Below are 15,618 nucleotides of genomic sequence, written 5' to 3'. Positions count from 1 at the left end.
GTTAATGTTTCTGATCTGTGACTTTTCATCAGAACTGGCAAAGGTCAGATTTTCCAAACCTTGCCAGTACTGGTGAAAGGTCACAGACCTGAAACATTAACTCTGTTTCTCTCTCCACAGATGACTTCAGACTTGCTGAGAATTTCCAGCACTTGCTGTTTTTAATTATAAAGATAACACCACTGCTGTTCTTTAAATATTGCAATGAAATATTTTACATACATCTGAGAGGGCGGATAGAGTCTTAATTTAACATCTCATTTGAAAGACAGCACCCCATCAGTACTACACTGAAGTGTCAGCATGGATTATGTACTCAAGTCTCTGGAGCGGGGTTTGAAGCAACAACCTACTGCCTTAGAGACCAAAGTACTACCACTAAACCACAGCTGACAGGTATAAATATAAATGAGTTGGTAATAGTAATGGTAATGTCATTCCTGCTTCACTCGTATGAGCCTATCGAGTGCGCTTCGAGTTATTATTACAGTTCCTCATCACACTTTATTGCCAGCACCCTACACTGAACAAAGTTACTGCAGATTTGCCTGTGGGTAATTAAAACAGCACAGGCAACTCCTGGGCATCATCTCACCTTTTTATATGTTTATGAACAGCTGGAAATTGAGTTTTGGCGGTTTATGTGTCACTTAATGAGATTCATGTCTGGTTAGAACTCTCCCTGCTCTCTATTTAAAGAGATGCTATTTATCGCTAACAGTTATAAATCCCTAGCTAAATACAAAATCCTGGGCGGGGGTGATGGAGGACGTGACTTTAAGCGATCAATTCCTTTAAACAGTGTAAAACTCCAGAGTGTAATACATTTCCAAAGTGGATTTCATTGTGAGAATGTAAAGGTACTCATCCAAGGACGCTGCGCACCCGAGTGGTATCTTTAAGAAGTTATTGGGTTTATTTCTGGCAGGCTCCCTAATCCCTATCCATTATCAAAGCAACTGAATGTAACGGGAAGGCAGGGGAAAGGACAGCTCTTTAAACCCGAAAGAGAGCCTTCGTCTTAGGGAGATTGTAACCTCGGCAGCCAGACAACTCAGCCGAATTCCAGTGCTGGGATCGATAAGACAAGTCCCACCCTGAAACCAACGTAAGCCGTGTTTATATTTAGCAGGGGTCCCGGGCTGGGTGAACGGTGCCATTGGCTGGTGGCACTGTCACTCACTCATTTCCTAACTTTACTGTCAAGAATTAGAGTTGCTTCAAAGAGCGAGTCATCAGTCAACGGATCAAGCAGCTGGATTCGAGACTGCATTGAACTTTTAATGTTAAAATTAGGACAGAGGATCAGATGCGACAGTTTACGTGCAGTTTTCCCTCTTGTCTGGCTAATGTTCAACGTTTGCGGAAAGCTTTTGGAAAGAAGGACGTTTTTCTTTTAAAAGCAGCCTTTTATTACAGTTCAAGGGCAAAGGATCAATGAGATTCGGGATATGATTATCAAGAGGACAGGGAAGTACTAGGAGAGCCTTAGCTCCAAACAGAAGAGCCTGGTGTGAGATATATTCTGTGATCTGTTCTGATTAATGCCATCTCCTGCTAGCAAGGTAATCATGACAGTTAGGCGATTTTTTTTTTTGTTCAAAGTGATTATGCTTCTCAGATTGCGAGGATATATCGAACATATATAGATACAGAGCATACTTAACTCTTTTATTAACTTGCAGGGAACAGTAAGCAATTTCATTTTAAAGAAACGTTATTAATTTTTTTTTTAACAGAATGTGATGCATGGGACGGGGATTTTAAACTGAGTTTACTAGTTAACTGTGAATATTTATCTAACCAATATTAACAATTAGGATAGATCTTAGAAGTGTTACACAGCGACCAGGATCTTAAAAATAGCTACGCTTTTCGGAAATACTTCCTTCCAGTTTACGAGACAAAATGAGTCAAGTCTCCGGTGTCACGGTAAGAACGCTATAATTTTGACCCTGGAACTTGAGTTTGGCTCAGTGCCAGGTTTGCGGCAGATGACTGTTTCTCTCTGTTGTCTGGGAAGGTCTCTAACTTTTAAGCATTGTGAACTTCATTTGTGTGCCACAACTAGTGAGTGGGCAAAATATGACTTCTGAGTCAGGCAAAATCGTGATTAATCACCTCCAACTCCTAGTCTTTATACTTGATGGAATCATCCAACCGTTCCATTTCACCTCTGTCGTAGTCCTTGTTACTGACTTCTCTCAGCCCTTTTCCTCCTTCAGTTGTGTGTCTCTTTCTCTCCCTTTACGTCTGTCTTCCTCTTCCACAGCTGTTGCTTCATTTATGCCCATCTCTTTCTCTTTGGCTTTCATTTCTGTTTCCTTTCCCTTTCCTCCTTCTTACTTTTCTGTTTTTACCTCTTTCCTGTTAGTTTCTGCAACAATGGGCAAGGGAGCAACGGCAGCACTGAGGCTCAATCAGGATAATTGGAGGCAGCAATACTGAGGGGGGAATTTCAACATCAGAAAACCAGGCATGTTTGTGTGGGTAGTAGATTAAAGCATTAAAAAACAAACTGAATCCCAACCCAAACCTGCCTCCAACCTGCCCACTTCCAGTTTCTAACGGAAGTGGGACAGTGGGCAGGTGACCAACTCCCTCCAAGAAGGTGAATTGGCACTTTAAGTATTATAATGAGACTGTGACCCCTATTGTTATTCCCCATTTGAAATTTACAGTGGAGAGCCAGGTTTGCAGAGCCTCTGGAAACCTGGCAGCTAAACTCAAACGAGGAATCATAGAATGGTTACAGAACAGAAGGAGGCCATTTGGCCCATCATGCCCATTCCGGTTCTCTGCTAGAGCAACTCACCTACTCCCACAACTCCACCCTTTCCCCATAGCCCTGAAAATTTATTCTCTTCAGGTGCTCATCCAATTCCATTTTAAAAGCTACGATTGTACCTGGCTTCACCACACTCAAGTAGCACATTCCAGACCCTAACCACTTGCTCATGTCACCATTGCTTCTTTTGCTAACCACCTTAAATTGTTGTCCTCTGGTTCTTGACCCTTCGGCCAATAGGAATAGTTTCTCCCTATCTATTCTGTCTGGACCCCTCGTGATTTTGAACACTTCTATTAATCTCCTCTCAACCTTCTCTTCTCGAAGGAGAATGACCCCAGCTTCTCCAATAAAGTCAAATAACAGAAGTCCTTCATCCCTGGATCCATTCTCATAAGTCTTTTCTGCATCCTCTCTAAAGCCTTCACATGGTTTCTAAAGTGCGGTTCCCAGAATTGAACACAATACTCCAGTTGAGGCTACACCAGAATTTTGCAAAGGTTCATTATAACATCCTCGCTTCTGTACTCTATGCCTCTATTTATAAAGCCCAGGATGCTTTATGCCTTTTAACGACTTTCTCAACCTGCCCTGCCACCTTCATGAATTTGTGTACATATACCTCCAGGCCTCTCGGTTCCTGCACTCCCTTTAGAATTTTATCCTGTATTTTACATTGTCTCTCTTTCTTCAGGCCAAAATGTATCACTTTACACTTCTCTGCACAAAATGTCATCTGTCACGTGTCTGCCCATTGCACAAACCTGTCTATGTTCTCTTGAAGTCTATCACTATTCCCTTCACAATACTTGCAAGTTTTATGACATCTACAAATTTTAAAATTGTGCCCTGCACACCCAAGTCTAGGGCATTAATATAGATCAAGAAAAGAAGTGGTCCTAATACGGAGAACTGGGGAACCCCATTGTATACTCTGCTCCAGTTTCCTATTCCTAAAACTTTCCAGTTCTTATAAATTGGTGTTTAATGGCAAAATTTAATTTATTTTAAGTCAGTGGATTTGATGGGGTTCCAACAACAATTGCCAGGCCCAACTGTATATCCACAGCTGCATGAATCCTGCACTATATTCCATGGGACATTTAACCCACTGCAATGGCAAGATTTGGGTTATGTGGCTGGTTGCTAATTAAATTGGAATATGTTGAATGTTGAGTCCTTGGATTACAAAACAGATTTTTTTTTAAAAATCAGTCATTTTCTCCACAGTAACAAACTTTCACCTCACACTGCATACTTTGCTTTGATGTTTTTACTCCAAGTTACAGTACCACATCCTCATTATTGCTCAGGTACAGAAATACTTGCAGTTATTTGGCCACCATCTGGAACTGACAGGAGCCTAGCTGCCCATTGTCCAACAGTAGCACCCTCACCTTGATGAGCGAAACATCTCATTAAAGAGGGCAATATATTAAAGGGGCCTCACACAGTGCAAATATGCTTTATTGCCAATGCAGCAAATTTGTCTCCACCATATTGGTGTCTCTCTCTTGTTTTCGGATGCTAATTAGCCTGATTTATCTTTCCACTTACCATTTCAGCCCCTCGTTGAACTGCCATATGTTCCCAGTTCCCGAGTCAATAATACAGCAACTTTTATTCAAACCACAATCCATAAAACAGATGCAAATCTCACGTAGGTAAAACAGTACACACAGAGGCTCTTGAATATATGGACCTTGCAATCAACACCAGACTTTGTGTCTGTTAAGTCTTTGTCAAGTACAAGAGTACAAAAAGATTTTCTGTTTTTGTTTAACTCGCTCTTATCTCCTAATAGTTTAGCAGATTTTCTGAATTTTTAATCTGTTTCTGACTGTATCTGTTTACAGATTATCTCTATAGTAAAATACAGCAATGTTTGAGGCAAAGGCAAATCGAGGATTGTGGGATCCAGGAGGTGAGTGCCTCTTCACCTACCTGCTGGATCAGCCTGGGTAAACCCCACCCCCCCCCCCACCACCCCACAATTGGGCACCCCACTACCTTTCCAACTTCCCGACGCCTCCAACTACAGCCCTCCCCTCCATCCCCCAAGGCCTCTGACCTCCACATCTCCATGACCTTCCCCACACCAAACCCTCCCCCCTTACCCACCCCACCCCAGAACCTCTAAACCCCTCTTGACACCCTGGGATCTGACCACTACCCCCCGCTCGGAGATTGGGATCCCAGGGTGTCAGAATTGCATCCTCCCCCCCCTCACCCTGGGCACAGATCCACCTTGTCCTGCGGCCAAACTACTCCCCCTCCTGACTGGAAACCAATTCTGTAAATCAGGCTGGCTTCCGGGTGGAAACCGTTCAGTGACATCACATGCATATTGTTGATGCTGGTAAAATCAGGCTCAAAAGTCCTATGGTCTTTTATGGGTGTTTTATGTTGTTGTAAGGTGGGCAGGCTGAGGTCTGACTGCAACCCTCCCTCCCAATTACAGCCTAGTCACATCGAGTGAAATGAGCACAATGGATGAAATGTGCTCAACTCCTGAAAACCTTGCAACAGAAACAGCTGGTCTTCTAGAAGGGAATGAAACAGGCAAATCGTGCTGCCAGCTCTCTCAGTAGCAGTGCAATGGGATGACACCTATCTCCCCATTCCACCAAAGCTACATGCAGCCTTTATTTGGGAATTGGGTAAAGAATCTATGACACTCCGTATCCCATATCCACTACTTAACTTATGGAATATGGAGCAGGAAGCAGGCCTATATCATTTGGATAAGGTATTAAGCCAAGACCTTATCAATAAAAGGCCCCATTGTACATTTTCAATGAAGATCAGGGAGTTCTCTCAGTATCCTCACTAACAATTCATTTTAAACAACCAAAACATAACAGATTCAAGGTGCAGCCTTATTTCAGATCCTCATGAGCATGAGCCCATATGGACAAGAGTCCATAACTTGGTGTGAACTATCATTGAATTGGCAATCTTATGAGGCGAGTTCACAAGAATCACTCGTGGGAAAAGGAAACAACACAATGGGGGAAGGAAGCATTCCTAAGTTAATGAGTAATGCACATTGTTGAGTATGGAGAGAAGTTTATTCTGTATGTAGGTCATGGCATAACCGAAATAGGAAATGCTTGATGCCGATGTTAAATGTAAATATTGAGAAACACTACATCTTCCAGATCTGATATCTTTTTCTCTTTTTAAAAAAAATAAAGTGAATAATTCTAGAATGAACAAATCATCAGGCAATATCTGTAAATCCAAACTATCAAATGGTTAATTTCACTAATAGCAAGATCTACAAAAGACCAGCACAAATGTGGAGATATTGATTACAGATAATTTCTTCATCTTATAGCTTTATTCACATTGAATATGAAGTTGTATGTTGCCTATGCAGAGCGTAGAGCCCAGGCACCTGAAGGCATAGCCACCAATAGTGAGGCAAAGGGAAAGGATACATAAAAGCCTGAGTCAGAAAAACAGAAAGTTTGGGGCTGAATGTTATAGTTTTGCAGGAGGTTAGAGGGATAGGGAGGGGTTATTGAATAAAAGACAATGACAAAAAAATTTAATTTGTTGTGTAAGGGGTGCTTGACCCAATTTAGGTCAGCAAAAACAGGTAAACAAAACTTAGCATGGTATAGGATACAGACAGCAGGGTTTGGACAAACTGAAGTTCATAGATGGTGGAGGAAGAGAAACAGCAATGAGAGTAATCAAATCTGTTTCCGCAGTAGATGGGCTGAGGTGATACTTGCATTGAAAGCGGTACAGTGAAGGTTTACTAAATTTGTCCCTGAGATGAGAGGGTTGTCCTATGACGAGAGGCTGAGTAATTGGGCCTATATTCTCTGGAGTTTAGAAGAATGAGAGGCGATTTCATTGAAATGTACAAGATTCTGAAAGGGCTGGATAGGGTAGACATTGTTTCCACTGGTCGTAGAATCTAAAACATGGGGGCACAGTCTCAGGATAAGGAGCCAATCATTTAGGATTGAGATGAGGAGAAATTACTTCACTCAAAGGGTTGTGAATCTTTGGAATTCTCTACCCCAGAGGTTTGTGGACACTTCATTGTTGAATACATTTAAGACTGGGATAGACAGATTTTCGGTCTCAGGGAATCAAGAGATATGTTGAGTGGGCAGGAAAGTGGAATTGAAGCCTAAGAACAACCATGATCATATTGAATGGCGGAGCTGGCTTGAGGGGCCAGATAGTCTACTCCTGCTCCTATTTCTTGTGTTCGGATTGACAATGCCATTGAGTTGGAAATTTTTGTGATGAAGAGGATGTAAGGTCGGATACTCCAATCAGGATTTAACAGGATGCTGAGGTTATGAACTGTCTGATTAAGTCTGAGACAGTGCTTATAAAGAAGATGGGGTCAGTGGTGGAGGTACTGACATTTTGACAATGGCTTTGGTTTTTCCAATGCTCAGCTGAAGAAGTTAAAACTCATCCAAGACTGAATGCCAGATAAACAATTAAGAAAGGTGGTGTCGAAGTGACTTAGCAAGATCTTTCATCTATAGAAATGAAAAATATAAAAAAGCCACCTCCCTAAGGATCGCAAGTATAATGAGTTTGTGTGGTCTCAATCCAGTTTTTTTGATAGTTTTGGGCAGGCTTAATTCTCTGGCTTTAAATGTTTAGCTGCAGTGCATCATGGCAGATTTATTGAAGCAAAAAATTTTGTAATGCATTTTTAAAAAAAGTTCTCCTCTTTTGTCTTTCAATGGTCACCAGAGTCCCTTTTGTATTTGCCCAAGTGAAACAGTAAAGGTTACCAGGATATTTTACCATGGGGTGAAGGCCAAAACAGCTGAATCCAGCCCTGTTCTCACTAAATATCCAAATGCACCCACATCCCAGGTGATGGCACTGGATGTTGAGCAGAAGTTGGAATCCAGATTAAATTTTCTCGATTCCCTTCCTACTCTCTCTCTCCCTTTAGTCTCTCCCTTTCCCCCTCTCTCAGTAACCAGAAGACAGAGATTGAATGTAGAAAGACTTTCGTACAGAAGGAGGCCATTTGGCCCATCGTGTCCATGCTGGCTGTAAAAGAGTTATTCAGTCTAATCCCACCTTCCAGCTCTTGGAAATAATTGGCCAAAGAGCCAGCGAGAGGGGAGATGAGGCGATTGTTTTTTACACAGTTGTTGTGATCAGGAATGCCTTGTCTGAAGGGCAGGTGGAAGCAGATTCAATGGAATTACACAGAAACAGGTCATTCGGCCCATCTGGTCCCTGCTGGTGTTAATGCTCCACACAAGCCTCCTCCCACCCCTTTCCATCTCACCCCATCACCATATCCTTCTATTCTCTTCTCCCTCTTGTATTTATCCAGCTTCCCCTTAAATGCATCAATACTATTCACCTCAACCATTCCCTGTAGTAGTGAGTTCCACATTCTCAGCACACTCTGAGGAAAGAAATTTCTCCTGATTTGAATAGCAAGTTTCAAATTGGAACTGGATAGATAGTAAAAAGGAAACATTTGCAGGTCTATGGGGAAAAAGCAAGGGGGCTAGTGAGAGAAATTGCATAGGTTTTCCAAAGAGCCAGCACAGGCAGGATGGGCTGAATGGCCTCCCTGTGGAATGTATTATTCTTGGATTGTTTAGTGTTTCGAACATTAAGCATTAAAATAGGATTTTGCAGGGTAGGTGGTCACATTTCACTGGGACCTGATTTCAGTTGTTTTTCTAAGATCGGTGTTTATTGATCAGCAGGAATGTGTTGGTGTGTAAACAGAACACTTTATTAATGGTCAATATTGTTCCCAAAGCAGCAGAAACACACAGATTCCACCACTTCCAACTTTCCTACTTACTTATTCTCACTGCCTCTGTCTCTCTCTCCGTTATAGGAACAGGAGAAGGCCATTCTGCTCCTTGATCCTGTTCCCTATTCAATGACATCTCAGCTGATCTGGATCTGTCTGCACAGAGTCCTGTTCGAGTTCAGATGAACGGTCACTGACCTAAGGCGTTGACTCTGTTTCTCTCCCCGCAGATGCTGCCAGACCTGCCGAGTATTTCCAGTGTTTGTCCTGTTTTAATTTCAGATTTCCAGCATCTGAAGAATTTTGCTTTGGCGCTAGAATCTATTATTAGGGATGTGGTAACAGGGCACTGAGAAAATCATAATCTGATTAAGCAGAGATAACACAGATTTATGAAAGGGAAATTGTGTTTGATTAATCGGTTAGAGTTTAGTGAGGATGTAACGAGTCGGATGGACAAGAGGGAACCAGTGGATGGAGTGTATTTGGATTTTTAAAAAGTATTCGATAAGTTGCCACACACAAAGTCATTACACAGAATGAGGACTCATGCCATTGGGGGTAATATATTAGTGTGGATTGACGATTGGTTAATGGACATTTTTAGGTTGGCAGGCTGTAACTAGCGGGGGTACCGTAAGGTTCAGTGCTTGGGCCTCAGCTATTTACAATCTATATTAATGACTTAGATGAGGGGACTGAATGTAACAGGGTACTGAGTTTGGATGATCAGCCATGATCGTATTGAATGATGGTGCAGGCTCGAAGGGCCAAATGGCCTACTCCTGCTCTTGTTTTCTGTTTCTATGTTTCTTCTTAGCACCTGGGACCATGAGGCAAAAGTAGTGTTACTACTCTACTCCAGCTACCTCTGAATAGCCCAGATTTTGAAATGGGACCACACCATTATCATATCAAGCAGTGCAATAACATACTTAGATTCAGCACAGTGCATTTAATAACTTCACTTTAAGTTGTACCTGACAAAATTAATTTGTCCCACCATCAAGATCAATGATGTGATGACAATACTCTCCTCTGTATACAGCGAATCACAAGACACCATCGTGGTGAGACTGTCGTTTTGAAGAATCATTCAATAAGTTTAAAATCCCACATGACAAAACAATGATGCCATTAATAACTAAATGTATGTGCATAGCACTCTGAGCCATATTGTCTACACAAAGAACGGAAGAAAAAGACTTGCATTTATATAGCACTTTTCATGATGCCATAATGTCCCAGAGTACCTTACAGCCTATTAAGTACTTTTGAAGTCTCTAGTCACTGTAAAGTAGGAACCACAGCAGCCAATTTACAGTTAGCAAGCTTCCATAAACAGCGAAGAAATAAATAACCTGTTTTAGGTATTGATTGCATGATAAATATTTGTTAGGAGGCCTATTACATCTACCTGAGAAGACGATAAGGACCTCAGCTTAACATCTCATCTGAAAGACAGCACCCTAAGTGCCAACTTTGATGATGTGCTCAAATTGCTAGAGTGGAACTTCAACCCATGGCCTTCTGATGCACAGGCAAGACTGCTAACACTGAGCCAAGGCTGGCATTACTATGCTGAGGATCATTCCTATCCAAGAATAACAGAAGCATTAAAAAAGGTTTACTTGTTACAGACCCTTAGGCAAAATTACAAGGAGGGGGAGATAAACACATAGTAAATAGAGAACACCAGGGCAGTTTAATGAATGAGAAGATTTAGAATTTTCAGCACAGCCTGACAGAGCAAATTCTGAAAGTAAAAACCATTTGCTTACCACAATCAGGACGATGCTTGGGACACAGGTTGGAATCAGTTAACTCATTAGATTATATTGCTTGGTAATACACTATCTCTTCATTAAGCAAAAATAGTTGTTTTCCTGTTTCAATACAACTTCATTTTTAGAAATAAGAAATGCAATTGAAAGACAAAAGATATTTCAGAGTAGTTAATTTCTGGATAAATAAACTTGATTTGAAACTAAGTAGTTTACTAAGAATAGAACATCTGTAATGTTCCACTGCCTAGGAATTTTAAGCAAAATCTTATGTTGTTTTATATGCAAACCGCAAACCTATAAAAATAGATCATTGCTTAACTTGTCCCATGGCATCACTTAAGGTCTGCATATTCTTGTCTTGATATGATTTTATATATATCTATAGATAGAATCTCTGTGAATGAGTTGCATTAAGAATGAAGGATCCTCGGGAGTGAGTTATATAGAGAATAACAAATGTCGGGGAGCAGATTTCTCAGAATTCGAGGAATGAATTACATGAAGTATAATCTGACCTCTAGGAGAAGATTATATAGAGAAAGAAAGATCTCTGGGAGTGTTGCAAAGTGTTACGACCAGGTGAGAAAGAGGTCTAGGGTTCCCTTACAGCCTTCACCTGGTCTTACTGTAACAGTGTTTTATTTTTAAACACACTGTTTTTAGCTTCCCCTTGGTGAATCCTTGTTCATCGCTTTCCAATTATAAGGCAAAGAAATCAGCACAAACAGGCTTTCTTAGATTTAAAGAAAAAAAGTTGAAATTTATTAAACTTAAACTCTAATTCGAGTAAACCTATGGATAAGCGACATGCCCACGCTAGCATGCACACGTGATACACACATGCAGATAGAGACAGAACAGAGCAGAAGAAATAAAGTGGAAAAGTTTGAGGCGATATCTGAAGAGTTTTTGTCACGGTTCTTCGAGCTCACTGTAGACTCTTTGATTGTAGGTAGTTCTTGCGTTTTGTGTGACCCAGTATTCTTCTTAAATCTTGTTCACTGTAGGAGACTTTTTTCTCTCGGGGTGCATGTGTCTTCAGTGGATTCAGAGGCTTGTGAGAAAGAGATGGGAGCAGGCAGGAGGGATCTTCTCAGTTCAGGAGCAAACAGACTTTCTTCCAAAACTCAGGTTGCCCAGCAACCAGCTAGTCATGTGACTAGCTGGTTTAACCATGTCCATTTGTGTATTCAGCCATCTTAGCAGTCAACCTGGAATGCGAGCTCCCCCACCTTCAACGTCTGGTGATCAAAAGTCCATTGTGGGTTGAATGTGTCAGGGAATGGTCCTTTGTCCTTTCCAAGCACTGTCTGTTAATATGCACATGTTTTGCCAGCCAAGGGTCCATTGTGGGTTGAACATGTCAGGGAATGGCTGCTTTATCTTTCCAAACACTGTCTGTTAATATGAAAATGTCTTTTCCAGCCAAGATCTGGCAATTTTGTAAAGCAATTCCTTTCTTCACTTCAACAACAGTTTGAAATTTAATGTCCATGTGGTGAAATTAATATGCCTCATGCTTGGCAGGTGGGGGCCTGCATGACAAAAGGAAATGACAGATCCCTGGGAGTGAGCTACACATCATTTATTAAAGCAAGTTAACAAAATCAGTGACTTGTAACTGTTTTGTAGAGCTTTCCAGTGTGTCAGTGAGTGCTGTGTGATGGCTGAATTTCAATAGCCTGTAGGACTAGAGGACACTGGAATCATTGTTACAAGGGTATTTAACTTTTTGTTTCTTGAGGAGAGGTTTGAGAATATTTTTTAACATTGAGAACAACAAGTTGCATTTCTAGAGCATATTTAACAGAAATAATCATCATAAGGAGCTTCACAAGATTAATCAAAAAGTGAACACTGAACCAAAGATGGAGATATTACGGAAGCTGACTAAAAGCTTGATCAAACAATGAGTTTTAAGGAGGTTTTTAAAGGAGGAGAGGGAAATGGAGAGGTGAAAGGGAAGAGAACTCCAGAGCATGGGGCTTAGGTTGCTGAAAGCATGGTTATGGATGATGGGGTAATGGGAGGGGAGGTGCACAAGAAGCCAGAGTCAGAGGAACAGAGAGGACAGGCTGGTTCTAGGTCTGGAGGAGGTTACAGAGATAGAGTGGGCCAACACCATGGAGGGATTTAAATGCAGAATGAGCATTTTAAATTTCAGGGACTGGAGGACAAGAAGACAATTTAGGTCAGCAAGGGCAGTGGCAATGGATGAGCAGGACTTGGTCTGGAATTGGATACAGGCAGCAGAGATTTGGTGAGCTGAAATTTACAGAGGGAGGATGGAAAGCCATCCATGAGAGCATGGCCAAGTTCAAAAGTGACTCAGAGCATGGATGAGGGTTTCAGCATAGTGAACTGAGGTGTGGAGGCAGACAATGTTAAAAGGTGCACGTAGGCAGTCTTTGGAATGGAGATAGTCTGAGATTGGAAGCTTAGGTCAGGGTCAAACTTAACGCAGAGATTGCAAAAGAAAGAAGTTCAGCCAGAGCCGGTAGCCAGGGATGGGGATGGAATTGGTGGCAAGAGTATGGAGTTTGTGATGGCACTCGAAAACAGTGACCTCAGTCTTCCCATGCTTTAACTGGAGAAAAGTGTGGCTTATCCAAAACTGGATGTTGGACAAGCTGGCTGACAATATAGAGGCAGTGGAGAGGTCAGGAGAGGTGGTGGAGAGGAAGAACTGGGTGTTAGCATTCTTGTAAAAACTGACCCCTGTCTGCAGCTGGTGTTGTCATTAGCAACTTGTGAATGTGGAAGAGATGGGGGCCAAGGATAGATTCTTGGGTGGGGGGGGGGGGGGGGGTAATCTGTGTGGAGGGACGAGAAAAAGAAGCCATTGATGGAAATGCACAGGGCTGTCATAGGACAAGTGAGAGTTTAACCAAGCAAGAACAGTCTATATAGTGCTTTTCATGACCACCAGATGTCCCAAAACGCTTTAGTTATTGAAGTACTTTTGAAGTGTTGCAATGTAGGAAAGAGCTGGACAATGGAAGAGAGGCATTGGAGAAAGATGGTGTGGTTGACTTCATTAAAGGCTGCAGAGAAGTTGAGGATGGGATGGTGCATCACAGTCATAACCACAGAGAATGTCAAATGTGACTTTAGTTAGGGCTGTTTTGGGGCTGTGGTAAGGCAGAAACCTAACTAGAGAGATTCAAACAGGAAATTGTGAAAGAGGTGGAGGGGACAAAGCAAAGGAACATGTGCAATCATTTTTCAAGGTGCCGTGAGTCACATTATCAGCCTCTGCAAGACCCAAGCTTTCCAATCAGACTATATCCGACTCATTAGACATTAATAGCTTTTTCAAAATTGTGCTTCATTACAAACGAATAGTGTTCTAATTTTTAAACTTAATTTTCCACTTTAAAAACTATTGTTGTATATATATTTCTCCTCTTAGCATTTCTTCTTATTGCAAAAGCTCATCTGCACTGCCTTCAATTCCCATTCCTTTGACTCCTATTAAACAGTGAAGCATTCCAGCACATCATTGTATAAGACTTATTTTAAAACTTTTAAATTCGTATTCTATGAAATAGATCACATCAATACCAACCTCCTCCTGGAGGATTGATTTCTGATCTTTGCTGAACACTGTTTAGCAGCCTGTGTCAGAACCCTGAGAGACAGACCATAGCTTCAGGCTTTCCGCACTAATCAGGATACATACGATATCCTGTAGCTGTCGTCAGTTTCAGAGGGGCAATGACAGCAAACACTGATAGTTCACCATCCCCTGCAAAAAAACAGCCCATTGTGTAGTCTTGTGAAGAAAGGCCACACAGCCAAGATACCCAAGAATTTCCAGTGCCCATGGAATCGTGCCCAGCGTGAGTCACTCCCTTCAAAGAAGAAGGGAAAAATTTTAAAATAAAGGCTTGAAAATGTTTTGCATTTTTAGGTTAGCAATACTATTTTCTGAGAATGGTACACACTTGCCCTTTATTGATCAGGGTAAGTAGCAATGCATACGAAATTTACTGAAATTTTGTTTCGTTGCAATAGCTGTTACTTTCTAGTTTTGCTGCTGTTTAATGAGAAGCACACATAGGAAAGATTTACTTATTATTAACTTTCATCCAGCCAAATTTGCCTGGCATGATAGATCTTTAGTATAAGTTCCCAAAAATACAACAAAAGATCCTGCAAGTATAGCAGTGCATATATCTATTTTCTTTTATTGCTTGCAAGCAAAAAAAGAGTAGATATCAGTATTGCGTGTTGACATTGACATATCAGGGTTGATGCCCAAATGATACATTGCTAGCTGGAAAAGGAAAAAATGGCCAGGTTGCTATACACAAACCCTACTGAAAGCACAGGATATGGATTCCAGGTAAGGGTGAGATCATGTTTGGCTTTGATGTTGTCCACAGTTGGATGGCCTGCCAACTCTCACTGTCAAGGCCTAAACATGAATAACAGTTGCCTTGCAAGACACCAGAGGGTGAAATCTGCCAAAGGAACTGAACCCTAGTGGTGGAATCAATGCTTTTAGGAAAGAAAATTGAAGGAGAAAATAGAAAGCACACTGAAGGACTGAAGACAAGGTGTTGATTGACCTTACTGCAGGATCAGTGATGGGGTGATAACCACATTGAATGATTAAAGACAACAAGATATGGTGGGATAAGCAAGCTGCTTGGAGAGTTTCTTTGTATTCTAGCCATATCAGTGCTGTACAGTAACTCAACTCCAAGCTACACAATGATTTTCCAGTCCTGGTATGATTATCAAAGTCAATATTTTCTTTATTTCTTTCCACCCTCTCTCCCACCCCATTTTTCTCCCATTGTCTCTGGAAGGACTAGATTCATGCTGGGATACAGTTCTGCAGGTAGCAACTGCTGCCTGGTACCTTGGCCAGGAGGCCATTATTCTTTTGTGAACCTGAACAGTGCTATTCACTTTTGGGTTGGCATTACAGCCGCACCAGATGCTATCCTACACTTATCCATGTAGCAGGAGTCACCAGATACTGATCAGCAGAAGGAACCCTGATTGATATGTTTTCCTTCCTTAGTCCAAGGCTGCTGAGGCCAGCTATAGTGTCCTTGCTGCCCTCCCAGTTGAGATCAGCTAACTCAGAACAGATCAAGAATCATACGTTCAGTGTTACACAGACAGTTCTTTTACTGACTGAGCTATCAGGGGAGCAGCAGCCAGTTTTTAAATAGTCAGGGTCACCACTGTAATGCTCCTTGCTAGGTTACAATTTTGTGATTGGTGACAGGCTGACATCATCTGTGCATTTGCCT

At 41.6% G+C, this 15,618-nt stretch overlaps 1 protein-coding gene across 1 annotated transcript in view; it reads left to right on the top strand.

Annotated features, from left to right (window-relative positions):
- Positions 1–1,277: 1,277 nt before the first annotated feature.
- LOC137377568 (gap junction alpha-3 protein-like) overlaps positions 1,278–15,618 on the top strand; it is a 36,888-nt gene continuing 22,547 nt past the window's right edge. The window contains exon 1 of the mRNA XM_068047332.1: positions 1,278–1,565. The gene's annotated coding sequence lies outside the window, so the exon portion shown is untranslated. The remainder of the gene's footprint in view (positions 1,566–15,618) is intronic.

The sequence above is a fragment of the Heterodontus francisci genome, chromosome 15 (assembly GCF_036365525.1).
Source record: "Heterodontus francisci isolate sHetFra1 chromosome 15, sHetFra1.hap1, whole genome shotgun sequence".
NCBI classification, from domain to species: domain Eukaryota; kingdom Metazoa; phylum Chordata; class Chondrichthyes; order Heterodontiformes; family Heterodontidae; genus Heterodontus; species Heterodontus francisci.
The sequence above is the reverse complement of the archived record's forward strand: the minus strand, read 5'-3'. Positions and strand labels throughout refer to the sequence as shown.